Genomic DNA, 25573 nt, shown 5'->3' with positions numbered 1-25573 from the left:
CACATCAGTTCCCTACCTCCAATGCAGATACTTAAAAACTGACATTGTCTGAGTGCCAACTCTGTTAGGTACTATGACCACATCATTTCAGGTATTGTCATAACGCTGCAAAGTTGATGTTACTATATAATGATTATCTTTATTTCATGGTTGAGGGGACTTAGGTTTAAACCAAGGACACTAAGACTTAGTAGTGAAAGTAATAGACTTAGTAGTAGCAAAGACAAGATTTGGACTTAACTCAGTTTGGTTCCCAAACCCTTCCTAATCCCACCATACTTTGTAGTGGGGAGGAGGTCTCTTCATTCAGAGTCAAGCATTCAGGAAAAAAAACAAAAACAAAAAACAGAAAAACCCTTTCCATTTTTCTTTTTCCCATAAAGGATGAGACCCCTCTGATGTGAAGTAGACAGGGGATGGTATTCTCTCCAGAAGTATTGTGGCACATGCCCCCAAATCCCAAAGCTTTGATTTATAAACTGCCTTGCACCTGGAAAGGCTCAACAGGATGAAGACCAGTTACAGTGACTCCTCGGAAGTGTTGCCATGTATTTTGCCACCTGATATGTAGATGTGTCTGTGGTACCTCCATATAGGTGACTACACTGCAGGGGTAATGGTTTGCCCAGTGTGAAGTTGAGGGTCACTGGCCACCTTAAAGAAGAAAGAGGGGCTATCTCTTTGTTTTCATTCTCAACTCTGTCCACTAGGCAGTGACTAACACTTTGTTGCTCTCAGGACAGAGCTGGTTCTTCCATATCTCACATCATACAGAGATTATGGTAAAACTGCCACAAATTTCAGCAAGTTGAACATGTGGAAGACCAGAAGAATCATACAGTGAAAAGTTCAAATTCTATTGTCTTCAAAGAATTTGACACATGTACACACACTTATGTATATACAGTATATATATGTAGGTAAAGAAAGTATTGGAAAGTAGGCAGTTGAGAATTTGAGCTTCTTCAGGAGGCTATTTCAATGACAAACTACAAATGATTTATACAATTTAGTTCATTTAAAGTGCTTGAAAGCAATTTTTTATCAATGGTAGGTGAGAAATACTATCCTTTTTTATATTGATTACACACTTCTCTTTTTTTAATTTTTACTGTCTAAAGTTTTACATATGTCTCATTTTCCCCCAATTGACCCTCTCGCCCATCCCTTCCCAGCCTGGGCAAGCCCCCATCGCCCCAGTGTCCGTGACCATTGGTTATGCTAATATGCATGCATATAAGTCCTTTGGTTGCTCTCTAACTCCCCCCCCCCCCACCATTTGTCTCTAGATCGATCTATTCTTGTTCATCAAATTATGTTGATCATTATATCCCACATATGAGTGAGATCATGTGATATTTATCTTTCTCGGACTGGCTTATTTTGCTTAGCATAATGCTCTCCAGTTCCATCCATGCTGTTGCAAATGGTAAAAGTTCATTCTTTTTTATAGCGGCATAGTATTCCATTGTGTAGATGTACCACAGTTTTTTAATCCACTCATCTGCTGATGGGCACTTAGGCCATTTCCAAATCTTAGCTATTGTAAATTATGAACATAGGGATGCATATATCCTTTCTGATTTGTGTTTCTGTCCTAAAAGTGGGATTACTGGGTCAAATGGGAGTTCAATTTTTAACTTTTTCAGGAAACTCCATACTGTAATCCACAGTGGCTGCACAAGTATGCATTCCCACCAGCAGTACAGGAGGGTTCCTTTTTCTCCACATCCTCGACAACACTTGTCCTTCGTTGATTTGTTGATTATAGCCATTCTGACAGGTGTGAGATGGTATCTCATTGTTGTTTTGATTTGCATCTCTTGGGTGATTAGTGACTTTGATCATATTTTCATGTGTCTCTGGGCCTTCTGTATGTCCTCTTTCGAAAAGTGTCTATTTAGATCCTTTGACCATTTTTTGATTGGATTGTTTATCTTCCTTTTGTTACGTTGTATGAGTTCCCTGTAAATTTTGGAGATTAAACCTTATCAGAAATATCATTGGCAAATATGTTCTCCAATGCAGTGGGCTTTCTTGTTGTTTTGTTGATGGTTTCTTTTACTGTGCAGAAGCTTTTTATTTTGATGTAGTCACATTTGTTTATTTTCTCCTTAGTCTCCATTGCCCTAGGGGTTGTGTCTGTAAAGATATTGCTATGACATATGTCTGCTATTTTGCTGCCTATAGAGTCTTGTAAGATTTTTATAGTTTCCTGTCTTATAGTCAAGTCCTTTAGTCATTTTGAGTTTGTTTTTGTGTATGGTGTAAGTTGGTGGTCTAGTTTCATTTTTTTGCATGTATCTGTTCAAATTTCCCAGCACCATTTGTTAAAGAGACTGTTTTGACTCCATTGTATGCTCTTGCCTCCTTTGTCAAATATTAATTGAGCCATAATGGCTTGGGTCGATTTCTGGGTTCTGTGTTCTGTTCCATTGGTCTATATGTCTGTTCTTGTGCCAATACCAGGCAGTTTTGAGAACTGTGGCTTGGTAATATAGCTTGATATCTGGTATTGAGATTCCTCCTACTTTGTTCTTCTTTCTCATGATTGCTGTGGCTATTCGGGGTCTTTTTTTATTCCAGATGAATTTTTGGAGAGTTTGTTCTAGATCTTTGAAATATGCTGTTGGTATTTTAATGGGGATTGCATTGAATCTGAAGATTGCTTTGGGTAGTATGGACATTTTAATGATGTTGATTCTACCAATCCATGAACATGGTATGTTCGTCCATTTATGTCTTCCTCTATCTCTTTTTTCCTCTTTTTTCAATGTCCTGAAGTTTTCCGAGTACAGGTCTTTTACGTCCTTAGTTAAGTTTATTTCTAGGTATCTTAATTTTTTTGGTGCTATGGTAAATGGGATTATTTTTTCGTTTCTCTTTCTGTGGGTTCATTATTGGTGTATAAAAAGGCCATAGATTTCTGGGTGTTAATTTTGTATCCTGCTACATTGCCAAATTCATTTATTAGGTCTAGTAGTTTTTTTTATGGAGTCTTTGGGGTTTTCTATGTATAGTATCATGTCATCTGCGAATAAAGACAGTTTTACTTCTTCTTTTCCAATTTGGATGACTTTTATATCTTCTTCTTGTCTGATCGCTATGGCTAGCACTTCCAGTACTATATCAAACAGGAGTGGTGAAAGTGGGCATCCTTGCCTTGTTCCTATTCTTAGGGGGAATGAGTTTAGTTTTGGGCCATTGAGTATAATGTTGGCTGTAGGTTTGTCATATAAGGCTCTTTTTATGTTGAGGTATGATCCTTCTATTCCCACTTTGCTGAGAGTTTTTATCAAGAAAGAGTGTTGGATTTTGTCAAATGCTTTTTCTGCATCAATTGATATGATTATGTGATTTTTGTCTCTCACTTTGTTTATGTGATGTATCACATTAATTACTTGCATCCCTAGAATATATCCCATTTGGTCATGGTGTATGATCTTTCTAATGTAATGCTGAATCCAATTTGCTAGAATTTTGTTGAGAATTTTAGCATCTATGTTCATCAAGAATATTGGCCTGTAGTTCTCTTTTTCTGCAGTGTCTTTATCTGGTTTGGGGATTAGGGTAATGCTGGCTTCATTGAAAGAGCTTGGAAGTGTGTCTTCCTCTTGAATATTTTGGAATAGTCTGAGGAGGATAGGTTTTAGTTCTTCTTTGAATGATTGGTAGAATTCCCCTGTAAAGCCGTCTGAACCAGGGCTTTTGTTTGCTGGAAGATTTTTTATCACTGCTTCAATTTCTTTGGTAGTTATCGGCCTATTCAGGTTTTTTTATTCTTCTCGATTGAGTTTTGGGAGCTTGTATTTTCCTAAGAATATGTCCATTTCATCTAGGTTGTGCATTTTGTTGCAATAGAGTTGTTCATAGTATTTTCTCATAATTGTTTGTATTTCTGTGGGATCGGTTGTTACTTCACCTCTTTCATTTCTGATTTTGTTTATTTGGGTCCTCTCTCTTTGCTTCTTGGTGAGCCTGGCTAGAGGTTCATCAATATTGTTTATCCTTTCAAAGAACCAGCTCTTGGTTTTGTTGATCTTTTGTATTGTTGTTTTTGTCTCTATGTCATTTATGTCCACTCTGATCTTTATTATTTCCTTCCTTCTGCTTATGCTGGGATTTCCTTCTTGCTCACTTTCTAACTCTTCAAGTTGAGGATTAGATAATTTATTACCATTTTTTCTTGTTTTTTGAGGTAGGCCTGTAGAGCTATGAACTTCCCTCTCAAGACTGCTTTCACTGTGTCCCATAGATTTTGGATTGTTGTGTTTTCATTGTCATTTGTTGCCATGATGATTTTTATTTCTTCTTTGATCTCTTTGGTAATCCAATCATTTTTAAGAACATGCTGTTTAGCCTCCAGGTGTTTGATTTTTTTGTTTTTTTATTGTAGTTGATTTCTAATTTTATGCCATTGTGATCTGAGAAGATGCTTGATATTTTTTCTGTCTTCTTGAATTTGAAGAGACTTTGCCTGTGTCCCAATATGTGGTTTATCTTTGAGAATGACCGATGTGCACTTGAGAAGAATGTATATTCTGTGGCTTTGGGCTGAAATGTTCTGAAGATGTCAGTTAATACCATCTGATATAGTTAGTCATTTAGCATTGATGTTTCTTTACTGATTTTTTGTTTAGAGGATTTGTCCAGTGGTGTTACTGGGGTTTAAGGTCCCCTACTATGACTGTATTCCTGTTAATCTCTCCCTTGATATCCTCCAGAAATTTTTTAATGTATTTGGGTGCTCCTGTATTGGGTGCATATATGTTTACTAGAGTGATATCTTCTTGTTGAATTGCTCCCTTTAGTATTATGAAGTGGCCTTCCTTATCTCTTGTTATGGCCTTCACTTTAAGGTCTAATTTGTCAGATATAAGTATTGCTACCCCAGCTTTTTTTTTTTTTTTCATTTCCATTCGCCTTGAAAACCTTTTTCCATCCCTTCACCTTCAGTCTGTGTGAGTCCTTTATTCTGAGGTGGGTTTCCTGTAGACAGTAGATATATGTGTCATGTTTTCTTATCCACTCAGTTACCCTATGTCTTTTAATTGGGGCATTTAATCTATTTACATTTAAAGTTATTATTGATAGATACTTGTTTGTCACAATTTTTATTCTTTACCCGTGTTCCTTCTTCCCTTCCTATTTCTTCTTTTTAGAGCAGAACCTTTAGCAATTCTTGCATTGCTGGTTTGGTGGTAATCAACTCCCTTAGTCCTTTTTTGTCTGTGAAGCTCCTTATTTCACCCTCAATTATGATTGATAGCCTTGCCGGGTACAGTATTCTTGGATTCACACCCTTCCTTTGCATGACTTTGTATATTTCATTCCATTCCCTTCTGACCTGATGTGTTTCTGTTGAGAAATCAGTTGCTAGTCTGATATGGGATCCTCTGTAGGTAAATTTCTGTCTCTCTCTGGCAGCCTTTAAAATTCTTATTTTGTTGTTTGCCAATTTAATTATAATGTGTCTTGGTGTCGGTCTTTTGGAGTTCATCTTGTTTGCGACTCTGTGAGCTTCTTTTACTTGTGTGAGTTTTTTCTTCCCTATTTCAGGGAAGTTTTCTGTCATTATTTCTTCAAACAGGTTTTCTATTCCTTGCTCAGTTTCCTCTCCTTTTGGCCCCCCTATTATTCGAATGTTCTTTAGTTTCGTGTTGTCCCGAAGTTCCCTTAGGCTCTCCTCCTGTTTTTTAAGTTTTTTTCTAGATGCTTCTCTGCTTGGGTATTTTTTCCTACCTTGTCTTCTAGCTCACTGATGCAGTCCTCTTTTTCTTATAGTCTACTGTTGATGCTTTCTATTGAGTTCTTTATAGCATCGATGCCATTTTTCATTTCTTCTTGGTTCTTCTTCATTTCCTGTTGGTTCTTACACATATTATTGAATTTGTCTTCCATCCTTTTCAGCAACCTTATGACCATTTCTCCGAATTCCTTCTCTAACATTTTGCTTGCCTCCATTTCATTTACTTCATTTTCTGGTGATGCCTCCTTTTCTTTTGTATGTGGACCTGTTTCTTTGTCTCCCTATGATCACTCCTCTCTGGATGTCTGGTTATGTACCTCTCTCTCTCCTGAATTGACTTAAAGGCACAAAATACACCACAACAAGACACAGGGCACCATACACGAATGTATTCACAATACTAATAACCCCAAATAAATGTGACCACCAGAAAAAAAGAGAGTTAGGGGGTAGAAAAGAGTGCATAAATGATATTGAGAACAGGTAAACATTTAAGAGCGAAAAGAAAGAGAAGAAAAAATAGGGGGGGGGATATATGTATATGGGGTGAAAGCTCCAATAAAACAACAAATAATCCAAAAAATACAAACAACAAACACCCAGAGATGAATGCAAGGTACAAATAACAACTAATCTAAAATATGTAAACTACAAATCCTCAAACAAGTAACATCCAGATGAATCTGAGGAAGCAGAGCTTATTTTCATAAGGTAAGGTCAAGGAATTGAATGAATGGGGAAATAGCCACAATTCAGTATAGAGGAAGTAGGAAGCGAATGATTGTATATGAAGAAAAGTAAAAAAATACAAAAAAAAAAAAAACCACACAAAAAAACAACTAAATACAAAAAAGAGGAAAAAATATACTTAGGTGTATATATATAAAAGAAAATTTATATATATTTTCCCCTTCTTTAATCTATCTATCTATGTATTCATTTACTATTGGAAAAGAAGAATAGAGAATAGCTAGGCCTGAGTCCGTGATTGTAATTAGTTAAGCTATTAGTAGAAGAAGAGAACAAGCGAGGAAAGGAATAACAGAAGCAAAAAAACACTACAACAACAACAACAAACACAATCAACAAAAGAAAAAACCCAAAAAACAAATACAAACAAGCAATAAAAACCAAACTAATCAACAATCAAACATTAACAAGACAGAAAGAAAGAAAAAGGCAAATAATTAAAAAAGAAAAAGAAAAAAAACAAAACAACACAAAACAAAAAAACAAAAGGGAAGTAAAAGAAAATCTGGATATTGAAGAAAGAGAAGAGAAAAGTGTGTAGGGGCTTGGAGCAGGGGAGCAGAAATTAGATATATGATTAAGATCAATTTTTAACAGGGAGTAAAAAGAAAGGATAGAGAAAAACTAAAGCAGGAACAGGGTAAGAGAAACAGGGCAAAAGGGGAACATGAGGAAGAGAGTGTTGGTATAAAAGAAAAATTGAGATAGAGTAAAATAATGCTACAGGAAAAATAAAAATAGAATGTATAACACTAATCCCAAAATAAAATTAAAAAAAAAAACTTAAAAAAGGTAAAATAGTAGTTGTGATAATAGTAATTAAAATAAAAAATATAATGAGAAAGGTAAAATCAGGTGAGAAAGAAAAAAAAATAGTTTCTCAATTAAAAGATAGAAAATAAAAATGTGAAGTAGTGAAGTCGTTCACTTCCTCTACTATTCTGTTTGGCAGGTCTGTTTCCTGTCAGGTAGACAGCCCAGTATTGGAGTTCCCTGTGCTCCACAGCTCCTCTGCATCATAAGCCACAATCCTTTTTTCAAGCAGTTGGGAGCTCTTTGTTTCTTAGCCTGCCTTTAGTTGCATTCACACAAGAGTCAATTTCTGATACAACCCCTGGGTGGCAGTGTTTCTGTATTGATATCTGAGGCTAAAAGGCTCCTCCCCTACCCAGTGTTTAGATGGCTTTTCCTGCAGCACTTAATGCTGGGATACAGGGATGGACTGCCCTAGAGCTGGCTTTCTGCTCCTTTCTCCGCACTCTGTTCTCCAGGTTCCACAAAAACAGCTTTCCCCTGCAGTCTCAGCAAGTGTTTTTTAATTGGAAGATCCTATGTACTGGGCTTAGTAATCAGAAGTAAGGATTTAAAAGAGAAAAAGAAAAAAAAGCCACAGGATACGCGCAGACTCGTGTCTTCCTCTGGCACTCCACAGCCTGCACACAGCAGAACTCCAGACTGCCCTCCTGTGCCCAGCCCTGCTGTGTGTTAATTTCTATAGTCTCCTTCTGCCCGCAGCCCTGTGGACCCCCTTCCACATTTGAGGGCTACAGTTACCCCAACAGCGCATATTTTGTGGGGCGCAATCTTCCTTTGACACTCGTAGTTCCTGTTGCGCACGTTTCACGCACGTTTCGTGCACATTTCTCCCTTCAGCCTGGACCCCAGATCTCACCTCTCCCTAGTCGATAGCTGACCTTTCCATCCACGGATTTCCTCACCGTCCATGGATTTCTCACCAGCTGTGTTTAATTGGACAATTCCAGGTCGATTCAGCTGTTCCTTCTCTCTGCTCTGTGAGAAGGCACAGGGGTCATCTGTGTACTTGCGCTGCTTTGTCTCCTCCTGGACAGACTTTCTAGGCCGGTTGGAGAGGCTGGAGTCTTGGTATTCCTGGGTTCGCAACTGAGGTAGCTGGTCCCTGGGAGTTGTGGTTGTAGGGTCTCCCCGGTTGAAGTTAAGGCTGGGCTTCAGATCACCGCCACTCTCCCCTTCAAGATGGCACAGTCTCTGCTCAGAGCCAGCTGCTCTGGGAGAGACTTCAGCAGCAGTAGAGGCCAGGGGAGCCCCGTCCAGCAGTCCCCAACAATTCCTTGGAATATAGCTATCCCTCACTCACAAATACATACACTCCCCACACATCCACTCACTCTCCTTTTGTTCTCTCACTCACACACTATCTTGCAGCCTGCCGTCCTTTTGGCAGCCATCTTAGAATCCCACACTTGTTCTCTTTAGAAAATTTTCAATAGAATGTATGGAAAGTAACTTGACCTAAACTGGTTCATCACAAATTTCAAACATGCGAGACTTGATTAACCATATTTGATAGGAACTCAGGCATATCTGAGAAAGGGTTTGTAAGCAAGCACTACTCCTTTCCAAAATCAGCGTCTCAAAAATACAAGGATGCTTGTGAAAATGCTGGCAGCAGCTGCCTCTGTGTCGGGAAACTGAAGGGGCTTGAAACAGGATTGAAGGGAGACTTATCTATATACTCTTGTGTCTTTTGGACTTTGAATCAGGTGCTTTGCTTATTCAAAATAATTGAAATGAAATTTCTAAATTAGTATTCAGGGTCACTCTTTTATTTACTATCTCTGACAAGGAAGCCATTGTTTTATATTTATTCTCCTCATATATTTGCCATGGCTTTCAAAATCTTCAAGAAATCTCATCATTCTTTTCCTATCTCTAACCCATGCCCATTTCTTTTGAGGTACCTGATGTGTTCTTCAGCATGTTTCACATGATAATGCTGTGTGTCTGTATTTGGGTTACAGATCTCCAAGGGTGATTGCCAAGGGAGGTTGTTTGAGTGTTGGTTCTGATGCCTGACAGCCTAGGTTAGCATTTTGAGTTCTGCCTCTTGCTAATTTTATACCATTGGCCAGTCACTAAAAAAATCTCTAAAGATTCAGTTTCCTCATTTCTGAAAAGATGATAATAATAACATCTTATAGAATGGTTAAAATTGTACATGGCTCAATAAATATTATATCTTTGTGTTTAAGAGAGTATATAATTCTCACACTTTGAATTATTAGATTCAAATAAATTATGTTAGTTTAAAAATATTTCTGACTAAAGCAAATAGAAAATAAGAAAAATACCCTAAAGGCAGTAATAAGAATTAGAAAAGATAAGTAAATGGTAGCTGTCATCTAGAAATTACATTTCTTCTATTGTCTTCCCCACTGCCAAACAAAGAAGGAAGTATAATAAAAACTATTTAAGACCATCTCCGGCCTTATTTTCTCTTGGGTTGCTTTGTTGATACATTGCCAACCAAAGTATGGAGTCCAGGTTCTGACATTAGATGTAGTTTTCACCCTGGGTTTTCCTCCATGGCCCCTTGTTTTTTTTTTGTTGTTGTTGTTTTTTATCTTTGGTTCCTAGTATTCCTAATTACTTGGGAATAATTCCCAGCCCTAGCTGAATCCAACCTCCATCATTAGCCACATGACTTGCTCCAGAGAGGAAGTGAGTAGAAAAGCTTTCATGGTTGGCGTCAGTAAACTTTACTGAATGTCCAACACATGTTGAGTGGTGTTCTCAGGCAATAGGGGGTACATGCATGCCTATGTCCTAGACATAAAAGAAATAATAGATTCGGCTCTATTCCCCTGTAGTCTTGTACAAGGTCAAAATGAAATACAGAAAAGCAAACTCTCTAATATACATGGATGCACTTTGTCTTGAGCAACTTTGGGCTGAAATAGTTCTCTCGCTTCCTCTCTTTCTCCTGTTTCTCAGCAAATGCTTTATCCATCATTTCTAAGTTAAATATATTTTCTGGCAGGAAGCTCATCTGGCACACATATTTTAACCAATTCTCAAACAAATAAATAAATAAGTGTGTCTGCCCCTAATCCCCTGTGTGGAGCAGACTGTGGGTGGTCATTCTGAGGTTAGACTCCAGGGCAGGAAATACACAGCTCACACTTTTCAAAGTGCCAAGCAGCCAATTAACTAATTACATTCATACATTCTCTTAATCTCCATGGCAGCACAATTCAGCATTGCCACATATATAATATATTCCCCACAGACCTTGGAAAGTGTAAAGTGGCCACATAAAAGGAAGAAAACACAATTTAAAAATAAACCAGCAATGAAGCATATTTTTGCCTTTTGTCACAGATTCTGACCCTTATATCTACACCCACTTTATAGGCTAAGTGTAATGTTAAACACGGTCCAAATGCAAACGTTTTATATCCCCTGATAGGAAGGAAAGGGACATCTTGTTTTGCTTGCTGAAACTTGGCTGTTAAACCCAGCAGTAAAATGTTCACAGGCAAACTGTGGAGGAAGAACACCTGAATTCTGGGGGAAATGCATCATTCATCACTTTTTCTCTTTAAATATGCAGAAATATTTTTTCTATCGTCTGTGCCTTTTTATAGGCTGTTAATGATGAGAGAACTTGATCAACTGCAGGCTGATTTTCACATTTAGAATGGATAAGAGGAAGGCAACAAATGCTAAACACGTGTCGTGCACCACAAGCCAGGGACTGGCTTTTTATTACATTTTATAAACTTGAAGATTGACATTGAGTTGGAAGAGAATTCACATTCACACAAGCCTGCCTTATTTTGCACACTACTGCTACTAATAATAAACAGTGAATGGTTGGATTAATTCCTCCTCTCCTTGTGGAAAATATTACTTTTCCTGCCATTTGTTTTATATTTGCTGGAAATTGGGAACTCCTAAGGTCATCATGCACAATTTCCCAAATAATCAAAGCCCAGATTCCTATTAAGGAATACAGGAGACTTATAGATGTGACATCCTCTTCCATGATGGATGCTCTGGGAATGCTGGGTTTGACAGTGTTGTAGCTAGTCACATGGCTCCATGGTTCCCAGCTGACACCTGGGGCTGCTGGAGCAAACTCACTTTGGTGTTACAAGACATTTTAAATGTTAAAGGGGAAACTCAGCTGTCCACCATCACACAAACTACTACTATTACAATTTAATAACTGTTTGGACTCACCTATTTAAAAAATAGAAAGATTAGGTATTTCTTATGGGCTACGAGTACCATGAAATAATTACTGCGACACTATGGGTATCAGGAAACTTTCTGGTAAGTTTGGGAATCTCTAATCCAGTCCCATTTATATTAGTCCCAATTTCAAGAACATGAACTTATACATGGCATCTGACACTTTCTATATTATGGAGAGTAAAGAAACCCTCACAAGTATGATATAAAATACTTGTGTGTGTGGGGGGGGGGCGGGAGTTGTAAAGCAGGGTCTCAGTGGTATCATGGCCTCTCCTCTATGCTGATTACTGTTTCCAACATTCTAAGGATTTCCCCTGGAGGGAATGAATAAACAGTTCCCAGCAAGGAGGTAACATAGAACCTGAGCTTTGTGCTGTATGCTGTTCAGCAGAGAATGCTTTGAAAATAAAAGTGAGATGGCATCTGTTGCTTCTCATTCCATCTTTGTTCTCTAATATAACTTTAGAGGAGCTTAAGCACTTCCTTTGAAAAAACTTACTCTGGAAACAATTGTGCAAAACTGCAGATGCCAATAATTTAACAAGGATGATGTTCAGTGCAGCCTTTCAAAAGAAATGAGAAGACTAGCATGAGCTAGCTATTAAGCCTCATAGGAAACTGGGATCTGTCTAAGAAGCAAGAGATATTTGGGATCCCAACATCTGTGGAAGTAAATTTGACCCAAGATGTTGTAGGCAGTCTGGAATATCAAGACCAATAGTTAAACGATAAAAGACTTAGGTCACAATCCTATAATAAATAGCCAATTAAATTAGGACTCAGAGTTACAAAAACATGATTAGTCTGGCAATGAAGTCTTGGTAAGGAGGGGGAGAACTAAGGGCAGAGGCAAGCGTACCTCTTGATTCCACTATGATGGAGCCATCTTGGTGTCAACTGGGGGATTAACCTGTCTTTTTTTACCTTCCATTGGCTACTGAATGTGCCATTCATTTCTTTGTAGTTAATTCTACAACATTCTTAAAAGAAAAAACAAATTTTTAATAACTTAAATCCCAATTATACTCTTGTAGCTCTGTCCCATAGAAAATGACATATTAATAACACTGCAGCATCACAACTAAAAGGGAGAATCATTCCAGGAACTGGGCAATGAATCTCTTCCTCTGGATCCCTTTTCTGTTGAACTTGGAACTGTTCCCCAGGTTGTGTGACTCCCTTTGCTCCTAGGACAATTTCTTCCAAGAAATTTCATTCAGTCCCATGGCTTTAAAGGACACCCATCTGCTGCTAACTAACACATTTTATTTATTTATTTATTTATTTATTTATTATTTATTTATTTATTTATTTTGTTGTTTAAGATATTACATGGGCCCTCTTTTCCCCCCATTGACCTCTCCCTGCCACCCCCTCCCCCAAGAACAAGCCCTCACCCCACTACTGTCTGAGTCCACTGGTTTTGCTCATAGGCATGCATACAAGTCCTTTGGTTGATATCTTACCCCCTCAACCCCCGCCTTCCCTCATAGGTTGTACAGTCCGTTCGATGCTTCTATGTCTCTGGTTCTATTTTTGTTCATCAGTTTATGTTGTTCATTATATTCCACAAATGAGTGATATCATGTTATATTTATCTTTCTCTGACTGGCTTATTTTGCTTAGCATAATGCTCTCTAGTTCCATCCATGCTGTTGCAAATGGTAAGAATTCCTTCTTTTTTACAGCAGTGTAGAATTCCACTGATAGATGTACCACAGTTTTCTAATCCACTCATCTGCTGATGGGCACTTAGTCTGTTTCCAAATCTTAGCTATTGTAAATTGTGCTGCTATGAACATGGGGGTGCATATATCCTTTCTGATTGGTGTTTCTGTTTTCTTGGGATACATTCCTAGAAGTGAGATTACTGGGTCAAATGGAAGTTGCATTTTTAAGTTTTTGAGGAAATGCCATACTGTTCACAATGGCTGCACCAGTCTGCATATTTATTTTTTAATATATGTATTATTTCAGAGAGGAAGGGAGAGAGAGAGATAGAAACATCAATGATGTGAAAGAATCATCGATTGGCTGCCTCCTGCACACCTGGCACTGGGGATCGAGCCCACAACCCAGGCATGTGCCCTTGATGGGAATAGAACCTGAGACCCATCAGTCCGCAGGCTGATGCTCAATCCACTGAGCCAATCCAGCCAGGGCCTAACTAAAAAATGTATTTCTCTGACCTACACCTCTTCCCTGAACTCTAGATTCATGTATCAAATTACCTCTTTAACTATCTCCTACCAACCTGCCTATCTAATAGATGTCTGAAATTTAACATTTGAGAACAGACACTTTGTTTCTCAGATACCAAACCTGCTCCTCTTTCAGTCATTCTAAATGACACTGCCACCCACTCAGTTGTTCAAACCAACAATTTATTGATTTATTTCACTCTCCCATTCCCTATGGCAAATTCACCTGCATGGGTTGTTGTTGTTGTTATTATTATTATTATTATTATTACTACTACTACTACTACTACTACTACTACTACTACTAGAGGCCCGGTGCATGAAAATTCGTGCACTGGAGGGGGTCCCTCAGCCCGGCCTGCCTCCTCTCACAGTCCGGGAACCCTCAGGGGATGTCCTACTGAGGGAAGCGACCAGGCCGATCAGGGGAAGACACTGCCCCCATCACCCCGCTGCTGCTGCCACTGCCAGCCGCCACGGTTGCCTGTCCCTTGGCCCTTGCAGCTGCTGCGGCTGCCTTGCCCTCGGCACTCGCAGCTGCCATGGCTTTGTCCAGAAGGACGTCTGGAAGACGTCTGGTCTATCCGGTCTAATTAGCATATTCCCTTTTATTAGTATAGATTATTATTATTCTGCCTAAGGCTCTCATATGCCATCTGTCATCTCCATGTCTCTCTATGCCATCTGTCATCAGATACTGTCTCTTGCCTAGATTAGTAAAATGACCTTGAAACTTATCTCTCTCTTTCAGGCTTGTACTGAGCCATCTAATTTTCTATGCATAGTCTTTAACCATAATTGAAGTTATTTCACATCTTTAGAAACCCCCCAATGGTTTTCAAATGCAGTAGATTAAGATTCAAATTCCATAGCTACATCTGAGGGTCTTACTTGGTTCATCTCTATAAAACTATCAAAAGTCATCTGTAACCAATCTCCTCTTCAACCTTTGCACTTATGCCATACTCATCTTTCTTTTCTTCAAAGATATCACACTCATTTCCCACCTTAAGCCCTTTGTAGTTCTTGTGTTATCTTCCTGGAATGTTTGTGTTTCTGTTCTTCACATGCCTGCTTCCTTCTTGCCATCAGGAGAGGCCTTTGGTGTCCAATTTCACATATCCTCAAGTTACTCTCTATCATTATCCCAAAGCAATAATCACTACTTTAATATCTATATATTTATCTACTTGTGTATATTTATTATCTTTCTTGCCTCCACTAAAACATAAGCTCCAGTAGTATAGCAACTAGATAAAGACTATACTTTTATGAACAACATAAAAACATTTTCTCAATTTTGAATTGATCACATCCAGAATACTCTATTATTTGAAATGGTATTATATAAAAATAATTTTAAAGAACTTCACTCCTTAAATATAATTGGGTATACATATGAACACAGTTGAATAGAAAACAATTGTGCTAGAGATTACTGAGGTATACTACCTATCTAATAATAGAGTAATATGCAAATTAACCATCACTCCGCGACAAAATGGCGGTGCCCATAGACACAAGATGGCGGTGCCCAGTCCTCTCAGGCCCGCAGGAGTCCCCCAGTCCCAGGGAAGGCTGCCGCTGAGAGTAGGCAGCGAGCAGCCCAGCCTGTTGGCCTAGGAGGCGGCTTTGCCATCCGGCCAGATCCTCTCCTAGCCCTGAACCTGGCCATGGGTCTGGGAGGCGCCCTTGCACAGCCGCCATGATCAGCTGCCTGGCCCGACCCGGGCCGTGGGTCTGGGAGGTGCCCGCGCCCGGCCGCCTCCATCAGCTGCCCTCCGGGACCCGGGCCGTGGGTCTGGGAGGCGCCCACTCACGGCCTCCTTGATCAGCTGATCAGCTGCCTACCTGACCCGGGCATGGGTTTGGGAGGTGCCTGCGCAGGGCCGCCTCCATCAGCTGCCTGCCCGACCCGGGCATGGGTCTGGGAGGCACCCGAGCACAGCCGGGGCAATCAGCTGCCGCCCTAACCCAGGCCGTGGGTCTGGGAGGCGCCAGTACTGGGCCGGTGAGATCAGCTGCCCACGGATGCCTGGGCTGTGGGTCTGGGAGGCGCCTGTGCAAGGCGTGCACAATCAGCTGCCTGCCGAGGCCCGGCTGTGGGTCTGGGAGGCGCCAGTACCGGCAGGCAAGATCAGCTGCCCGTGGAGGCCCGGACTGTGGGTCTGGGAGGCGACTGCGCAAGGCCGGCGCGATCAGCTGCCCACAGCGGCCATGCAGGGCAGGAGCCATTTGCTGCCTGTCCCAGCCTGGACTGTGGGCCTGGGAGACCCAGGAGCTGCCTATACACCTCCCTCCCCACCCCCCCCACCCCGCCCCCTCTGAGATCAGCTCCCATCTGCAGCTGGGGGGTGTAGGCCTGGGAGGCAGCCGTTCCCCCCAGAGCTATTCCTTCCAAGAGGCAGCCTGGGGTGTCAGGCTGCACCCCCATGGAGTGATTCCCCACATACACTATAGCCTTGGAACTTCCCTTGCCGCCAGCAGAGTGATTCCAGATGGGCGGTGATATCTGGGCAATGCTGCCCAGCAAACCTCTCCCATTGGGTAGAAACTTCTGACCAGGTTAGGGAGGTAAATGGGTTTTGTTTAAAATCTTTAGGAACCACATGGAAATGTCTGAGGTAGGGTTTCACATGGGAAGTAACTTACAACTAATTTCTGAAGGCAAACCTGGAGATTGCAGTTACATTACTGGAGAGTACCCCGAGGTCAGCGGTGCAGAGTGCTACCCACCCTGGTTCCTCAGCACCTTGGGCAGGGCTTGAGCCCACCCAGGAAGGCCTTTTCCCCTACAGTTTTCACCAAAGCAGGGAGGTTTTGTAGACATGAATAAGAAGTGCCCACGCACAAGTCCTGAAGATGCCGGGGCCGGCAGAAATGACAATCAAACCGGGAAAAGAGCAAAACCAGAAACACCACCAATCCCATCATAGATCATCTTTTTCTTCAGATGACTGTGTGTTTCCCTCTTCTTTGACTTCTGGAAGCAAGACAGATTCAAGTACTGACAATTCTACCAACGGAAAAGTTAAGATAAAGAGAGGACAGAAAAGGAATAAAAGGAAAAAAGAAAGAAAGGACAAAAGTTGAAACATCAAGGAAAAGAAAGAAAAAAGGGAGAAACAACCACATCATATCACCTTTCTAAGGAAGAAACAACCACATCATATCACCTTTCATGAAATTCCTGTTTAAGTTTATTTTATGACACTTTTAGTTTGGGTTTACATTTTTACTGGTTTGTGAAGACCACGGCAGGTACACTGTCCAATATGTTAAAGAAAAAAACCCTATCTACTAAAGAGGTAATATGGAGGGGAGAGCATTTGGAGGTGACCGGGCTGTCAGGGGAAGGCAGTTGGGGATGACTGGGCTGGCAGGGGAACAGTTAGGCATTGATCAGGCTGGCAGGAGAGTGGTTAGGGGGTGATCAGGCTGGCAGGCAGAAGTAGTTAGGGGCAATCAGGAAGGCAGGCAGGCAAGCAGTTTGGAGCCAACAATCCTGGATTGTGAGAGGGATGTCCGACTGCCCGTTTAGGCCCGATCCTACCAGTAGGATCGGGCCTAAACGGGCAGTCGGACATCCCTTGAGGGGTCCCAGATTGGAGAGAGTGCAGGCTGGGCTGAGGGACACCCCACCCCCATGCACGAATTTCGTGCACCGGGCCTCTAGTGTTAATATATAATTGAAGAATCAATTAAGTTAAAAAATTAACATGTGTCTTTAAGATTTTTACAAATAATGTTTTTCTAGAGCATAACTAAAAGCTCATGAAGTTTTTGGTCTGAAGTATGATAAATGAACATTTGTTTGATTCCTAGAATAATAAGAAAGAACTTATATCAATATTTAGCTTCGAAAGTCTCAGGGAAACATAAATTCCCCATTGATTTCTTTTTATTAGATATTTGTTGCCTAAATAAGTGTTTTTCCAGCCAACTGAAGTCTATCTATGTATTTCATTTTATAATTTTACTAATTGAGATGTTAAAATTTATGAAATTGTTTACTATTTTCTTTTTTCTTACCTTTTAGGGAGAAAACATGTAATCCGCATTCTTTGAGTTTTCACAAGTAGGCATTTCCCTAAATACTTCCAGCATTTTGAACAATCTCTTACTTTTTACTGTGGATTTGGAATGAGTTATCTGTTTAGTAGACATCAACATTTCTCAACTGAATTGAGCTAATACTTGAAAAGTACTTGAGAATGAGAGCTTTGACTTTTTCTGCTATCTCCACAAAAAAAAAAAAAAAGTGGAAAGTAGTGATTCTGAAAAACTACATCTACAATTTCCCATAGGTAGACTCTATTAATGTCTCAATTGAGGATCAGGTAGAAATATCAATCCCATTTAACTATCAGACTTTTCCCAAGTTCTCCAATATAGCTATATCAATCACATAGGTGATATTTACATTTCCATCTACCTAACGCCTTTTGCCAATCTTTCAGGTGTTTCTGAATCTGGGAAGGTATTATTGGTTGGATCCTATCAAAATCCATCATCCAGTCATTGGCCAGGAATATAGAGAAATAAATAAGGAGGCAAAATAATGCTGGATATTTAAGACTTGTCATGTGATGAAACCAAGATATAAGACTTTACACCTTGGGCTTTTACAACTATGAACCATGAAGTTCTTGAGCTTGGCATTTATAGTAGTTTATATTATGCTAGGTAGCCAGTTATTAAAATGGTATAATTATCTTTTTAACTGGCATGACTTGAAAGTACAGGTTTAGGATTGATTTTTAGCAAATACTGATAAGATAATTTTTACTTTTGTGGGTCATGGTAGCTTATCAAGACTTTGTCCATATAACCTCCTTTATCAGGCTCTTACACTCTTGGCCGGAATCCACTTGCCCTCATCACCCCATAGCCAGGTGTAGGACAACATGGGCAGCTCTATGCCCCAGAGCCTACCAAAATCATTCAAGCCAATCAATACCAAGATTATTTAGTCTGCTTCATCCGTTCCTTCCCATGGAAACTATAATAAAAACTCTTTCCCACAGTAAATCCTTTCTCTGCCTCATGGCAGACCCAGGTGCTCCCTGTGTGGCCACTCATGACACACCTGCCCAGCCTCCTGGAAACTGTGAATCATAAACTCTGCTATCAATGGCAAACATCTCCAGGTTTGTTGGCCTAACTTTATCTCAATTTATAAACATCTCTCAATTTTTAAATTAAGATACTATGTTTTAGAATACCTATTCTGCAGGGGAAACAATTCATTAGAGCATTACCCCCCTCTTTCAATTATTTAGAAGAATAATTACCCAAAGCTAGCTCTTGTTATCTTTCCTGTCTTACATAAGGGATTGGTGAATGTGGGGACATAAGGCAAGAAACATTTGTAAAGGTCACAGCCCTAGAACACAGGCCAACTAAAAGACTGAGATTTACTCATAAAACACTTCCCATCCTCAGCAATATACTACCAGGTCAAGAGGACTCCTGTATAAAAACAGTGGATTACCGCTGAAAAAGCTGCAAAGTATATATTCTATTTAAAGAGGAGTTCTTAGAAAAGTACGAAGAAAGCAGGGGAGATAAAATCAAGGACACTTGAGTTATTGGAAGCCTCTGGCACCTCAAGCTACAGAAAACATTAAACATAGCCCAACTTCTAGTTAGATCAGCAATTTTCAACCTTTTTCATCTCACAGCACATATAAAGTAATTACTAAAATTCTGTGGCACACCAAAAAGTATATTTTAGCCAATCTGACAAAAAAATACGTATAATTTTGATTCATTTACACCACAGAGCTATTGTTGTATTGGCTGATGTCATTTTTTTTTATTTGACAATCTAAGGGAAAAGAGGTCAGTGCCACTGACTAAATACTCAAGTAGTGCATGTTTTAAAAATCTTGTAGCACACTAGTGTGCTTCTTTGGACACACTAGTTGAAAAACCCTTGAGTTCAATTAACATAAAAACTCACCCTAAATGCTGATATACCTGAGTTTCTATTACCAAATATATCATATCTGACTTTCAACAAAAAAAAAAACAATCTTAAGGCATGTTAAAAGGTAAGAAAAAAATATATCCTGAATGGGCAAAGGCAGGATAAAAAACAGATTCATATATGATACAGATTTTGAAATTATCAGATATAGAACTTACAATAGCTATAATTAATATGTTAAGGAATCTAAAGAAAAAGAAGGCAACATTCAAGATGGGTAATGTAAGCAGAGAGACAGAAACTGTAATAACAAATAAAAAGGGAGTTCTAAAAATAAAAAACAGTGTAACAGAAATGAAAAATATTTTTCATGGGCTTATGAGTAGATTGGACACAGCTGAAGAAAGAATCAGTGAGCTTGAATATACAGCAATATAAATTTCTAAAACTGAAAGGTAAAGAGAAAAAAAATGGATAAATATAAATAAAAGTCAGAATATCCAAGAACTATAGTGCAATATAAAAAGGTATAACATATAAATAATAGAAATACCAGATCAAAAGGAGCAAAAGAAATATGTGATGTACTAATAGCTGAAAACACTCTAAAACTAATAACAGACACCAAACTACAGATTAAGGAATCTCAGAGAACAAGTAACCTTTTGTTGTTGATTTTGGTTTTGTGGGGTTTTTTGTTTGTTTGTTTTTAATCATAATCAAACTGGAGAAAACCAAAGATAAAAAGAAACTCTTAAAAGAAACCACAAAATAAAAAACTTTACCTATAGAAAAATTACATTGGATTTCTCTCCAGACGAAACTATGTAAGCAAGAAGAGAATTGGGTGAAATATTTAAAATGTTGAAAGAAAAAAAACACCCTACCAACCTAAAATTCTGTATCATGACCTAGTCTTCCAAAGTAAAGAAGAAATAGTTTATCAGATGAACAAAAAGTGAAAGACTTCACTGCCAGAAAAAAAGTTCCTTATAAGAAATGTTTCTTCAAGGAGAAAAAAAAATTATATAGATCCAAAACTTAGTCTTACACAAAGAAAGAAAGAGAAGAAATAAATGAAGGTAAAAGAAAATCTTTTTAATTTTAATTGATCAAGAAATAAGTGTTTATTTAAAAATAAGAGTAACAAAGTATAGAGTGAGTTTTGCACATGAACAAGTTAAAATGAATGACAGCAATGTCATAAAGGATGGGAGGAATAAGGTACCTACATAACCCATAAACTGGTATAGTGTTATTTGAAAGTGAACTTATATTATTTATCAAGGTATTTTGCAAAGTCTAGGGCAGTGATGGGCAACCTTTTGAGCTTGCTGTGTCAAACTTCACCAAAAAACTGGGCATAACTCGGGTAGTGTGTCACTTTGAGGAAAAAACATTATTTCGCAAATGTTTCATCCTCAGGAGCAGCAAATGTTTCATCCTCAGGAGCAGCAAATGTTTCATCCTTGGCATGCGGCCACCTCAGCGGCCATGTGTCATCACAAATGACTACGCGTGTCAGTGCTGACACGCGTGTCATAGGTTCGCCATCACTGGTCTAGGGCAATCACTAACAATAAAATTAAAAAGAAGCTCTTTAGTCACCTTAAGCTGCTATAACAAATTAATAAATTAGGTAGCTTAAACAACAGAAATTTAGTCAGAGTTTTGGAGGCTTGAAATTCTGGAGACTGAGATCCCTCTTCTTGGCTTCTAGATGGCCAACTTCTCACGTGGTTGAGAAAGAGATCTCTCTTTCTGTTCCTCTTCTTATAAGACCTTAGTAATATTGCATTGGAGCACCACTTTTATGACAGCACTTAACTTTACCTCCTAAAGACACAATCTCCAGGTATAGTTACATTGGAGTTTTGGGCTTCAACATATGAGTTTGGGAAAAACACAATTCAGTCCACATGAGAAGCATAAATATATTAAGAGATTATATAAAATGAAATCACCCAAAAGCAGCAGAATTCACATATTCTTCTCAAGCTCACATGGAACATTCATCAAGATAGGCCATAAATTATTAGAGCTAGAGGAGGGTAAAAGTATTGGATCAGCTGCCCAAAATTTTGTACCTTAATTATTTAAAAAACAAAACTAGATTAGGTTCTTAATTACAAGATACCACATAGCCAGTCCTAAATTGGTTCTGGATTTGTTCATGTGAAAGCTCTAACCAAGGTGCTAGACCTAAAAACCCAACCTTGGAGGGCTATTTTATTAATAAATAATGAAAAAATATTGGAGTCTTTTAAAAGGATTTCCTACCAATGTGGGTCAAAGAAGGTAAAACTATCATTGCAAAGAAAACAATTTAAAATGGTACCTCCATGAAATAGTTTCTTTACAAGTCAAGTTTACTCAGGAATTTAATTGGCTTAAATTCCTGAAATAGAATCCTATCTAATAATAGAGTAACATGTAAATTACCATCACTCCACTACGCCCACGATTGGGCAGCGGGAGGCTGGGGGGCGGGACTCAGGGTGGCCTATCCGGCCATTGAGAGGCACGGATCCGCTGCCACAGAGCGGGGCTACCCTGCTGTTGAGAGGTGCAGGCCCTGTATCTCTCAACGGCCAGATCCGGGGCCGCTGAGGGGGTCCCGCCCCCTGCGTCTCTCAACAGCAGGGTAGCCCCCCTCAGCGGCCGCGGACCATCAAAAGTGGGGGAGCGTGCTCTGGCCTCAGTCAGCGAGCCACGGAAACCTGGCAGAAGATGGAGAGCAGCGACGAGGAAGACATGGAGAAGCACCGCATCCACCTACGCCCCGTCACTCTGCGCACACGCTGCACCTCCTGCCCTGTGAAGTCCGGGTTAACCGGCCCGCCCCTGTGGGGCGCTTTTTCACCCCGGCCATCCGTCAGGGTCCCAATGGACTCCAAGTGTCGTTTCGGGGCCGCAGTCTGAGGGGCGAGGAGGTGGAGGTGCCGCCTGGCCTGCTGGGATACGTGATGGTGATGGTGATGGAAGAGAAGTTGGTGGGGAAGCAGGACTTTTCAGCGGGATCCGACAAGGACGAGCAGGAGCTGGTGGAACCCCCGGAGGCGCTGGAGCGGGACTTCGACCGCTTTATTCGTGCCTCCGCCAGTTTCAGCCGCTTCACCCTGTGGGCCCTGGAGAGCATCCCTGGCCCGGATGCCAAAGTGCGTGCGGCCCTGACCTGGCCCAGCCTCGCCCAAGTGATCCATAAACAGGTGCCGCAGGACTGAGAACCAGCGCTTGAAACTGGAAGCCACCGATCCCTTCACCAGCTCTCCACTTTGGATCTACTGAGTCCACCAACCCAATAAATGAGCTCTTTCACAGCAAAAACAAAAACAAAACAAAAGTGAGGGACCTGGGTGCCTGTCTGCTCCGGCTCGGCAGAGGCTTCTGAAAGGCCTGGTGCACCAGCAGACAGGCACCCAGCTCCACCACGAAAAGCGAAAGCGTGTAGGGGATCCTACACGTGCATGATTCAATCATGCACTGGGCCTCTAGTGGCTTAATAAATGTACTTCAGTCTTACTATCAAATAGGGGCAGTGAAATGATAAAAATAAAATAAAGGAAGCCAGATACTGAGTAAACCAGTGAAAGAAAAACATTTCCTTTCTTCTTATATATTTAAAGAGATATATGTTTGATATGAGATATACTTGTAAATAATTATGCCCAAAGTAGGCATTAGAAAAGGGGAATATGTAGTGAATAGCAGATAAGAAAATGTAACAGAGCATAAAGAAATCTAACAGAGAAAGAGAGGCAAAATTTCATAGAGCAGGCTGAAATTACTCACACAGTAGAACCTAAAATTCAAGAAAAATTTAAGGCCAACCTTTGAAAAGATAGATATTTAAACTTAAATAAGAACTATTGAGAAACTACCTTTTAAATGTAGAGAAAACTTGGTTAATTGCTGTAGCAATCTGGGCAGATCTGAGATCTGCAAAGTCAGGTAAAATTATCCATGAGTTCCAAGTAAATTTCAAAAACATATAGCAATTATAGACAGAGACACAAGTCTCACTTGTGCCACAAGAGATTGTCTAAGAAATGTAAAATGAAGGAAAAGTACCAAAATGATGAGGAATGTTAATGTGAAGCCAGTCCTTGGTTAGATGTTCTGAAAGAAAGCATGTCTTTAGCAACCAACTAAAATTGGGACTGCACATAGATTTGCTGGGCATTCCTGTAACTCAGTAGTTTTAAATCAGGATGAATCTAGAAGAGTGTGTTAGGATGGCAAATGACTGGGCTCAAAATCAGAAGAAATAAGAAAATGAGAGTGCTAACCTTACATATGGCAGAAAAGAAAAGAGACCACAGTAAGGAATGAATATGTTACAAACTGACAGGTAATCAGGCAAAGTGAAGGGCAATGGTATGTGGTCAAGGCAAAAATTTTCAAGAGCAGCTTCTCAGGAATGTCTGCAAAGGGCACTGTAGACTAAATGAGGTGATGGATGAGAAACCTAAGTAAGGTTCCATAAATATTCCAGAAATGTCTAATGACAAGATATGTTGGAGGCTCTTTCACAGGCACAAGTCAGACCTCATTTTTTAAGAATGCACAGAAGCACAGGGAACAAAGGAGAATTGGTGAAAAGTTTTAATATACTGAGTGGGAAGAAAATGCAATCAAAATAAGACCTGGTAGGATGTCATTAATTCAAGTATAAAACAAAAGCAACAAATGAACAAACAAAATAAGCATATAAACAAAAATTTCATAGACATAGACAACCAAATGGTGTTACCAGAGAGGATTAGGAGTGGGGATGGGGGGACAAAGAGGTCAAAGGAGGCAAATATGTGGTGATGAAAGAAGACTAGATTTCAGGGGTAAGTACACAATATAATACAGATGTCATATTATAAAGTTGTACATCTGAAATCTATATAATGTTATTAACCAGTGTTACCTCAATACATTTAATAATTTTTGTAAAATAAGAAAAGAATTTCTTAAACACCAGTTTTGCAGAGTGGGGGGAAGTTCATAAGTGGATCAATCCCTGCTTCCCATACCCAGATATTTTGAACCTTTTTAAACAAAATTTCTCCTGTTGATTTTTTTAAATTTTGTAAGTCAGAGACTATAGCTACACTGACTGATTTTCTCTTTGCCAACATGGAACCTTGATGTTTTCATTTATCTCTCTTCCTTCTCTCAGGTAACACTGAATCTTTAATATGGTCTTTGGCAACACTGACATGCTGGGTTCTGGAATCATCTAGTTTTGACTAGGATTACTGCTTCAGGGATAGGAGTTCATTGCATCTGAACTTCATGGACATGAGGGGCAATAATGTGAACATCAAATATATCCTATTAGCTTTGGAAGTCTTTAAACAGAAGAACATGAGAATCTTGCATTAAAACAATATAGTCTCCAATAAAAATATTAGGAAAACCAAGATGGCGGCATAGGTAAACACCTATACTTGTTGCCTCTCACAACCACATCAAAATTACAACTAAAAGGCAGAACAACTACCATGCAGAACCGCAGGAAAGTTGGCTGAGTGGAAATTCCACAACTAGAGAGGTGAAGAAAGCGCATTGAAACTGGTAAGAGTTGCAGAGGCATGGAAAGTGCTGGCACCTGGATGTGCTGCTCTTTTAATCGGGAGTGAGATACAAGCTTCCGCTTGCTCTGAATTCCAGTTCCAGGCAAGACACTGGGGGACCAAGACACATATGGGGAGAAACTGGTCTGGCATCGGGACAGGAATGTGAGCACTAAAGCCACACTGAAGCAAGTCCTGCCCCATAAGGGTGTCTCCTGTGCAAGAGATCTTCCAGTGTACACACAGCTGTTCATCACAGCCAATTGGCCTGGAGGTCAATCCCTCCCTGTGATACCAACAGCAATCAAGGATTAACTACAACAAGACTGTGCAAACAGCCCACAAAGGGGTGCAC

The 25573-nt window shown here is 39.9% G+C and overlaps 1 pseudogene across 1 annotated transcript; it reads left to right on the top strand.

Annotated features, from left to right (window-relative positions):
• The first annotated feature begins 22381 nt into the window (after positions 1 to 22381).
• On the top strand, positions 22382 to 22875 carry LOC307111240 (ribonuclease H2 subunit C-like; annotated as a pseudogene). The gene has a single exon. The product of its transcript is annotated as a ribonuclease H2 subunit C-like (transcript).
• Positions 22876 to 25573: the final 2698 nt, after the last annotated feature.

Source organism: Cnephaeus nilssonii (genome assembly GCF_951640355.1).
Source record: "Cnephaeus nilssonii genome assembly, chromosome: 14".
Taxonomy (NCBI): Eukaryota; Metazoa; Chordata; class Mammalia; order Chiroptera; family Vespertilionidae; genus Cnephaeus; species Cnephaeus nilssonii.
This window is presented reverse-complemented; position numbering and strand designations above follow the sequence as displayed.